Source organism: Elephas maximus, chromosome 7 (assembly GCF_024166365.1).
Source record: "Elephas maximus indicus isolate mEleMax1 chromosome 7, mEleMax1 primary haplotype, whole genome shotgun sequence".
Taxonomy (NCBI): domain Eukaryota; kingdom Metazoa; phylum Chordata; class Mammalia; order Proboscidea; family Elephantidae; genus Elephas; species Elephas maximus.
The window spans coordinates 105,222,552-105,232,376 of record NC_064825.1 but is presented as its reverse complement, the minus strand read 5'-3'; the positions used below and the strand labels follow the sequence as shown (position 1 = coordinate 105,232,376).

At 37.4% G+C, this 9,825-nt stretch overlaps 1 pseudogene; it reads right to left on the bottom strand.

Annotated features, from left to right (window-relative positions):
• Nucleotides 1-2,752: 2,752 nt before the first annotated feature.
• On the bottom strand, nucleotides 2,753-5,453 carry LOC126080186 (olfactory receptor 5D13-like; annotated as a pseudogene).
• Between the last annotated feature and the right edge of the window lie 4,372 nt (nucleotides 5,454-9,825).

Sequence of the window (9,825 nt, the reverse complement as noted above, 5' to 3'; positions counted from 1 at the left end):
GTAGACAAGCTGAGTTTTGAACCTCCCCTCAAAAAACCGTCCATTTGACTCTAACTCATGGCAACTCCATGTCTTACAGAGTAAAACTACTCCACATGGTTTTGTTGACTGTGATGTTTATGGAAGCAGTTTGCCAGGCCTTTCTTCCATGAGCTGCTAGGTAGGTTTAAACTGCCATCCCTTAGGTTAGCAGTCAATGACAAATCCAGACGTTTCCTTATACGTTTCTTCATTTTGATCCTTTTTGCTGTAATAAAACTGGAATTGAGTCCTGTGTGTCATTTTAGCAAATTCTAGAAACTCAGGGAGCTGTGGGAGTTAACAGGTTAGATGTGAGGGGCCTGTAGACCCCCTAACTTGCTGCTGATATCTGAGGTCTCGAGCAGACATGGAGTCTGGAGGACTGTGCTCTTCATCTTTGAGACCTGACCTAAGTCCGAGTGGTAGGGTCGGAAGGAAAAGTGGGTCGTAAGAAACTGGTATCCCCACAAAAATGAACTGATCTGATTTTTTTTCTTTCCTTTTCAGGCATCTTTTTTCACTCCAGTGGACCCTGTAATACTTTTAGGAGTGACTGCTGTTCTAAATTCTGTCTGTTTAAAAGCAAGAATTGTTTTTCTTCTCCTGATCCAAACACTGAGTCATATAGGTGTTCTGTCCTATATCAGAAGTAATTGCAGTTGAAAAGCCATCCCTTTTTAGACAAACCACAACTCCACCTTTGATCTCAACAAGACACTTACATCAGAGGGAATTATACCTCATCAGTACAGTTCCCAAAACTTCTTAACTTAGATGAATTTGAATTATGAGAAGATCAACGTCAGCAAAGGCACAACGCAGGTGCAGATTTACCTATTATAGGCATATATGTTATTTATGTGTGTGGAAACCCTGGTGGCATAGTGGTTAAGTACTATGGCTGCTAACCAAGAGGTCAGCAGTTTGAATCCACCAGGTGCTCCTTGGAAACGCTATGGGGCAGTTCTACTCTGCCTTGCAGGGTCGCTAGGAGTTGGAATTGACTCAACAGCAGTGGGTTTGTTTTTTTGGTTTTGGAGGCATTGTTGTTGTTGTGTGCCTTCCAGCCACTATATTTCATTTTCCCTGGATTAAAATGACTAGAGGTTGTCTTATCCTTCCTGCCTTCTCCTGTTTATGCTTGATAACTCATCATGAAAGAAAATGTACCTCTTGTTGAAATATCACTTAAGAAAAGAGTAAAAAATATTCATAAGAGGAAAACAAACACACACATACACACACCTACAAACACACACACCACGGTATTTTTTTTCCTCCACTATATAATTGCATACATTAACAAGAACCATTTTCTCCTGTTAAACTATTTGATTTCATTTCTCTTAGGTAAATAAACACCTAGGGAAGAAACTGCTCAATTTTATGTAAAGTACCTGTATAAGTTCATAAGATACCACTAAGCTATTTTTCAAATACATTTTACCTGCTACATTTCCATCTGAAGCACATGAATATTCCACCTCATCCGTGTTCACAGGAATGTTTGACATTTCAATCTTTTTAACTTTAGCCATTCTAATGGGTAAGTAGTGGTGTCTCATTTTAGCTTTAATATGCGTTGCACTGATGACTAATGATGCCGAGTAGCTTTTCAAGTGCTCATTGACTGGTTGGATAACTTCTGTATATGTTCTGCATATATATCAATTGTCAGGCTTATATATTGCAAGTATTTTCTCACAGTTTGTGGCTGACCTTTCCTTTTTCTTAATGATGTCTTTGAAGAGCAGTCATTTTTCAAGTTGATAAAATTAATTTTATCAATTTTTAATTCATTCTTTTTGTTCTATGTAAAAAAGTCCTTACACCAAGTGTTCAAAAATTTTCCCATATTTCTGCCATTTTTTAATTTCTGTTAAGTTTTAGCTTTTATCTTTGTGTCTATGACCTATAACTTTTAATTCAAATTAATATTTGTGTATGGTGTGAGGTAAGACCTAAGGTTAATTTTTCAATAGGAGTATCTCATTGTTCCAACATTATTTCGTTGAAAAAGTATCGTTTCTCCTTTGAAATTTAAATGAGAAAAAATATATGAGTATATTTGGACACTATTCTATTCCATTGATCTATAGGTAACTCCTTACTCCAATAACTTACTTTTAATTATTCAAATACTTTCTTTAGAAAAAAAATGATAAAATGAATATTAGGCTGGCAAAACAATACTTTAATTAAATTGGGTTTCCTAGTGAGCAGGCCATATTTTTTATTTAATATACATGAATTCTGCTATTCAGTGTAATAACTATCAAAACGTTGCCTTGTGTACAAGACACCATAAGCTGAAGCACTTGTTAAAGCCACCTCTAGAGGATAGAATTTCTGTTTAGAATTCTAGGGGAATATCCTGGATTTGTGCATATTTGATAAACTAGGAATTTGATTTACTTTGGGAACACACATAAAAAATTACACCATATATGGTAAAGTATTTTAAAATAATTCACATATATTGCAACAAATTGAGAATTTTATTTTTTTTTTTTAATTTTTGGTTTACATGTGCTTTAGAGCTATTTCACTAAACATTGATGTATGGAAACATCAGTCATCATGAAATCGTACATATACTACTATAGATGTATTAACTCACAGGCTACTGGGTAAAATAATCTGAATAGTAAATTATACTACACGAGTTGAACGATCTTTAGCATAATGAATCAAATTATTTTTGGAATGTAAAATACTGAACCTAGCAATATCACGGTGATTGAAAAAGCAGTTTTGTTTTAATTAATTTTCTGAATGTGTCCTTCACATCCTTGTTCCTAAGGCTGTAGATCAGGGGATTCAACATGGGAATCACCACAGTATAAAACACAGAAGCCACTTTACTATGAGCCAGGAAGTTCGGAGTTAGGGATACAGTAGAGGAAAAGGATGGTCCCATGGAAGATGGTGATGGCAGTCAGGTGGGAGGCAAAGGTAGAGAAGGTTTTATGGCGCCCACTTGTAGAAGGCATCTTCATGACAGTGATAAAAATGAATACATAGGAAGTGAAGATGATCATCAGGCTGCTCACCTCATTGAATATGGCAACAATAAAACACAGCATCTGACTGATGTAGGGGTCTGAGCAGGAGACAGAAACAATTACAGAGTGGTCACAGATAAAATTATTTAGAATGCTAGACTCACAATAAGATAATGTGAGAAGAAAGTATAGAGAGCACACTACACCCCATGTGTAGGACCCAGCCACCAGCAGAACACAAAGCTTCTGAGACATAGTAGTAGTATAAAGCAAGGGGTTACAAACTGCCACAAAATGGTCATAAGCCATCGCCGTTAGCATGAATGTTTCTGTCACTCCAAATAAGCAAGCAAGACAAAACTGCATGATGCAACCAGAGAAGAGATAGTTCTGTCTTCCACAATCAAGTTCTCCAGCAGTTTGGGTGTAACTACAGTGGAATAACAGAAATCCACAAAAGACAAGTGACTGAGGAAAAAGTACATAATCGTGTGGAGTTTTGGATTGATCCTGATAATTATTATCATGCCTAGATTCCCCACCGCGTTGACTGTGTAGGTGGACAAGAAAGTCAGGAAGAGTGGAACGTGGAGTTCTGGGTATTCTGAAAAACCCAACAGTATAAACGTGGGTATGATACTTTGATTTCCTTCAGATAACATGATTCCTGTTGGAGAAAAAACACAAGTTGACTAGGAAGAAGCAGAGAGAGGAAAGAGGTTTCATGTGGTTCTGTGGGGAGTGATATGAAACAGTGAGTCTCAAAGTGTGGCCCCCAAATCAGCAACATCAGAATCATTTGGGAACTTATTAGGAATGCAAATTCTTCAGCCCTACTGCCAACCTCCTAAATAAAAACTCAGATGGGACTCATAATTTGGGGTGAAATCAGGCCTCCAGGTGATTTTGTTGCCTGCTAAAGTGTGAAAAACACCGGTGTGAAAAACATATAAATGAAAAAAACCTGTTGCCATTAAGTTGATTCAGATTCATAGTGACAATATAGGACAGAGTAGAACTGCCCCGTAGAGTTTAGCAGCCGATCTCTTAACCACGACACTAACGAAATCCAAAACCAAACCGTTTGCCACTGAATAGATTCCAACTCATAGCGACCCTATAGGACAGAGTAGAACTGCCACATAGAGTTTCCAAGGTGAGTTTCTAAGGTCAACCATTAGACCACCAAAGTTTCCACTACAACAACAGGGCTCTCTCTCTCTCTCTCTCTATAACTTAGGAAGCACTGGTGGTGTAGTAGTTAAGTGCTACAGCTGCTAACCAAGAGGTAGGCAGTTCAAATCTACCATGCGCTCCTTGGAAGCTCTATGGGGAAGTTCTACTCTGTCCTATAGGGTCACTATGAGTTGGAATTCTCTCGACAGCAGTGGGTTTTTAATATATTACTCTTTATTATATGTTACTATATATATTACATATACATATAACTATTTAAAAGCTAGTATTTGTTAGTATTATTAATATGAAACTAACATATACATATAGGGCATATAAGAAAATTAAAGAAACCAGAATCAAGGGTGGTATAACAAAAACACAAAGAACCTTTATAAATTTTAGAATTATTTACTTTTAAATTTTCCACCTTGTCTAGGCATAGCATGGAATCAAATACTTCTAGAATTTTTGAGTTGAAATATACCTTAAAATGTATCTAGCCCAACTTTTCACTTAATAGTTCAGATTTCTACACATAATCTCATCCCTGAGATGCTCATGTAGTCTCTGTCATCAAAACCTCCATCAATGGTATACTGACTCCTGAATATTTTATGGGGTTTCTATTGATTGTTGTGCTTAACTTTTATTATTAATTAAATTTAATTAATTAAAATTTTATGAGTAGTAAAAATTAATTAAAGTAATTTCTTTCTTATGCATATGTGTGTATACACATACATATATACATATACAGTTTCAAGAAAGCATATTTATCTTATATTCACCAACAATAATTCCATTAAAAAAAACATTCTACACTGCAAATTATATATTTCCTTAACCAGTAAGAAGCAAGCCCTCTTTTATGATGAGATAAACTTGGCAATGAGAACAGTAACATCACAAAATGACTGTCCCCGGGATATAGACATGAGGCTGCAGCAAAAATGCATCAGTGAGCTGTCTCAGCTTTATAGCTTTGCCTGGACTCAGCCCCAGGAGTGCCTACGTTACATGTACTACAAGTAGCCCCGACACAGAGTACTTGTCGTGACCATATTCTTCCCAATAACAAAAGGGACTGGGCAGATACATTTTAAACATCCATTATTGTTCATGCTATTTTAAAAATTAAGTTCTCCCTCAACATTTGAACATCTACCCTATTTTAACTAAACAAAACCCTGGCAAGTTAAGGTGATGGCTACTACTTCTGCTACTATTTAAAACACTTATTAGGTCCATAACAAAAACATACACAGAGAAAACTTTGACATTTGCCCTAGCAATTTCAAATAAACTTGTTAAAAACCCATGGATTAGAATTAGGATTTTATTCAAATGGAAACTAGGACGAGGGGAGTTCAAAATCAGCAAAATCTCCGAAGCCTTCTGCCACTTTTCTTTATTAATTCTCAGTAGTGTCACCACTGCCAGTTTCTGCAACACACAGTATAATTCTCCGGATCATTTCATGCCCTGTTGTGAAAATTCAAACAAGTCCAACCATAAAAAGGGATCTCTTACATTTTTTAATCCGTATGAGCTGGAGTTCCATGTTTTCTACCTTAATAGAAAAATACCAGAAGAGAACTGAACTGACCTGAAACCACGAGCTTTTGATTAATTAATTTAATGAGGATTTCCTTTTAAGATAAATGAATTTCAGGCAGTTTTCTTCTCAGTAATTGAACATTCTTTAAAAAAACTAGCAGACCTGAGGTCTGTAGCACGAGTGACAGTAGATTTAAATGGGTATGCCAGGAAAACGGCATTTTATTTCCCAGATATAAGAAATATCAGAGATTAAAAAAAAAAAAAACCCAAATCCACAGTCCAAAACCTCCCAGTCTCTGGGATTTATATCTGCTGCCATGACCGTGGGTCGCTATGAGTCAGAATCGACTCGATGGCACGGGGGGTTTTGGTTGCCATGACCGTGGAGATATAGACCCTAGAGAATCATAACTAAAACATTACTCAGTGAGCCACATACCAAGCAATTAGTTGAAATGCTCTCTTGTGTCATTGTGGTGGATGTATTTTCTTTAAACTCATTAAGGATAATTACTGAATCTATTCCATTAGTCTTCTTTTAGAAATTAAATTATTAAAAGAATTCATATTTCCTGAAGAAAACATGAACTACAGAGTTTGAAAAAAGAACATATAAAAAATAAATAGTTGCTATTAACTGTATTGCATTTGAAACTCTACATTTAAGTTTATAGTGGAGAAATGTGGCAAAACTACCTTAACCAAATGATGACGGTTACCATCATGAGTGATGCCATGGGCATATCATACACTCCCTGATATGATGTGATGATAAAGGCACTTTGCCTCTGTGAAAGTCTTCCTCAAAGCTCAAAATCCCAACTTAATCACAGAAAGCCATCAGACAAACTTAGATTTGGGGACATTCTATAAGATATCTAGCCAGTGCTCTTTAAGATTTTCAAAGTCAAGAAAAATGAGAAAAGTTAGAAACTGTCACAGACCAGATGACACTGGGGAGACTATAGCTAAATGCCATGTGATACACTGAATTAGATCATGAAACAGAGAGAGGACATTGATAGAAAAACTTGTGAGTTTTAAACACAGTCTGGAGTTTAGTAATACTAACACACCAACAAACAATATCCATGGAAGCAGCACTCAAGAAATGAAATGATGTATTGCATTGGGAAAATCTGTGGCTAAATACCTCTTTAAAGTTTAAAAAGCAAACACATCACTTTGATGACTGAGGTGCGTTTGAATCAAGCCATTCTATTTTCAATCTATTCATATGCACATACTCCATGTGTTTGTCGTCTGTCATACCGTGGGGGCTTGCCTGTTGCTCTGTTGCTGGAAGCTATTTCACCAGTATTCGAATACCAGTAGGGCCACTCATGGCTGACATGTTTCAGCTGAGCTTCCAGACTAAGACAGACTAGGAACAAGGACAAAGCAGTCTACTTCTGAAAAGATTTAACCAGTGAAAACCTTATGAATAGCAGTGAAACATTTTCTGATATAGTGCCTGTAGATGAGCCCCCCAGGTTGGAAGGCACTCAAAATACGACTGGGGAACAACTGCTCCCTCAAAGTAGAGTTGACCATAATGATGTGGATGGAGTCAAGCCTTTGGGGCCTTCATTTGCTGATGAGGCCTGACTCAAAATGAGAAAAAACAGCTGCAAATATCCATTAATAATTGGAGTGTGGAATGTATGAAGTATGAATCTAGAAAAATTGGGAATTGTCAAAAATGAAATGAAAAACATAAACATCAACATCCTAAACATGAGCGAGCTGAAATGGACAGGTATTGGACATTTTGACGCAAACAATCATATGGTCTACTATGCTGGGAAGGACAACTTGAAGAGGAATGGCTTTGCATTCATCATCAAAAAGAACATTTCAAGATCTATCCTGAAGTACAATGTTGTCGTTGATAGGATAATACCTATAAACCTACAAGGAAGACCAGTTTATACAACTATTATTCAAATTTATGCACCAACCACTAAGGCATAAACAGTATACAAAACATTATAAAGAATGTAGAAGAAAAACTAGATAATTGGGAGCTCCTAAAAATCAAACACTAATGCTTATCCAAAGACTTCACCAAAAGAGTAAAAAGACTATGTACAGACTGGGAAAAAGTTTTTAGCTATGACATTTCTGATCAGCATCTGATCTCTAAAATCTACATGATACTGGAAAACTCAGCTACAAAAAGACAAGTAACCCAATTAAAAAATGGGTAAAAGATATGAATAGACACTTCACTAAAGAAGACATTCAGGTAGGTAACAGATATATGATGAAATATTCACGATCATTAGCCATTAGAGAAATGCAGATCAAAACTACAAGGAAATTTCATCTCACTCCAACAAGGCTGGCATTAATACAAAAAAACACAAAATAATAAATGTTGGAGAGGCTGTGGAGAGATTGGAACACTTCTATACTGCTGGTGGGAATGTGAAATGGTACAACTACTTTGAAAATCAATTTGGCACTTCCTTAAAAAGCTATTAATAGAACTACCATAAGATCCAGCAATCCCACTCCTTGGAATATATCCTAGAGAAATAAGAGCCTTTACATGAACAGATATATGCACACCCATGTTTATTGCAGCACTGTTTACAATAGCAAAAAGCTGAAAGCAACCAAGGTGCCCATCAACGGATGAATGGATAAATAAATTATGGTATATTCACATAATGGAATACTACGCATCGATAAAGAACTGTGAGGAATCTGTGAAACATTTCATAACATGGAGGAACCTGGAAGGCATTATGCTGAGTGAAATTAGTCAGATGCAAAAGGACAAATATTGTATAAGACCACTAGTATCAGAACTTGAGAAATAGTTTAAACTGAGAAGAACACATTTTTTTGTGGTTACGAGATGGGGGAGGGAGGGAGGGTGGGAAAAGTATATTCACTAATTAGATAGTAGACAAGATCTACTTTAGGTGAAGGGAAAGACAGCACACAGTACAGGGGAGTTCAGCACAATTGGACTAAACCAAAAGCAAAGAAGTTTCCTGAATAAACTGAATGCTTTAAGGCCAGCGTAGCAGGGGCAGGGGTCCGGGGACCATGGTTTCAGGGGACATCTAAGTCAATTGGCATAATAAAATCTGTTAAGAAGACATTCTGCATCCCACTTTGAAGAGTGGCGTCTGGGGTCTTAAATGCAGACAAGCACCCATCTAAGATGAATCAATTGGCCTCAACCCCCCTGGATCAAAGGAGAATGAAGAACACCAAGGACACAAGGTGGTTACGAGCCCAAGAGACAGAAAGGGACTCATGAACCAGCGACTACATCATCCTGAGACCAGAAGAACTAGATGGTGCCCAGCTACAACCGATGACTGCCCTGACAGGGAACAGAACAGAAAACCTCTGAGGGAGCAGAAGAGCAGTGGGATGTAGACCTCATATTCTCATAAGACCAGGCTTAATGGTCTGACTGGGACTGGAAGGACCCTGGTGGTCATGGCCTCCAGATCTGTTGGCCCAGGACAGGAACCATTACTGAAGCCAACACTTCTGACATGAATTGGACTGGACAATGGGTTGGAGAGGGATGCTGGTGAGGAGTGAGCTTTTAGGATCAGGTGGACACTTGAGACTATGTTGGCATCTCCTGCCTGGAGAGGAGATGAGAGGGTGGAGGGGGTTAGAAGCTGGCAAAATGGACACGAAAAGAGAGAGTGGAGGGAGAGCGTGGGCTGTCTCATTAGGGGGAGAGTAAATGGGAGTGTGTAGCAAGGTGTATATGGGTTTTTGTGTGAGAGACTGACTTGATTTCTAAACTTTCACTTAAAGTACAACAAAAATTATTTTAAAAAAACTGCAAAAAAAAAAATTCAACTCTCCTTAGTTTACATAAAAGGATACTGAGCTGCCAACTCTGAGATGATGAGTAATCTGAGGATGCAAAGAGCATTTCCAGACCTCCACGTCAGTGTTTTTGTGTTGCATTACATTTTCTTCTGTCTTACAAGGTCCATTCCCTACAAAGTTCTTGTCTGAGCCCATTTTGATTTCTTTCTTCTGCAAGCTTTAAGTTGTTATGTTTAGTGTTTTATTT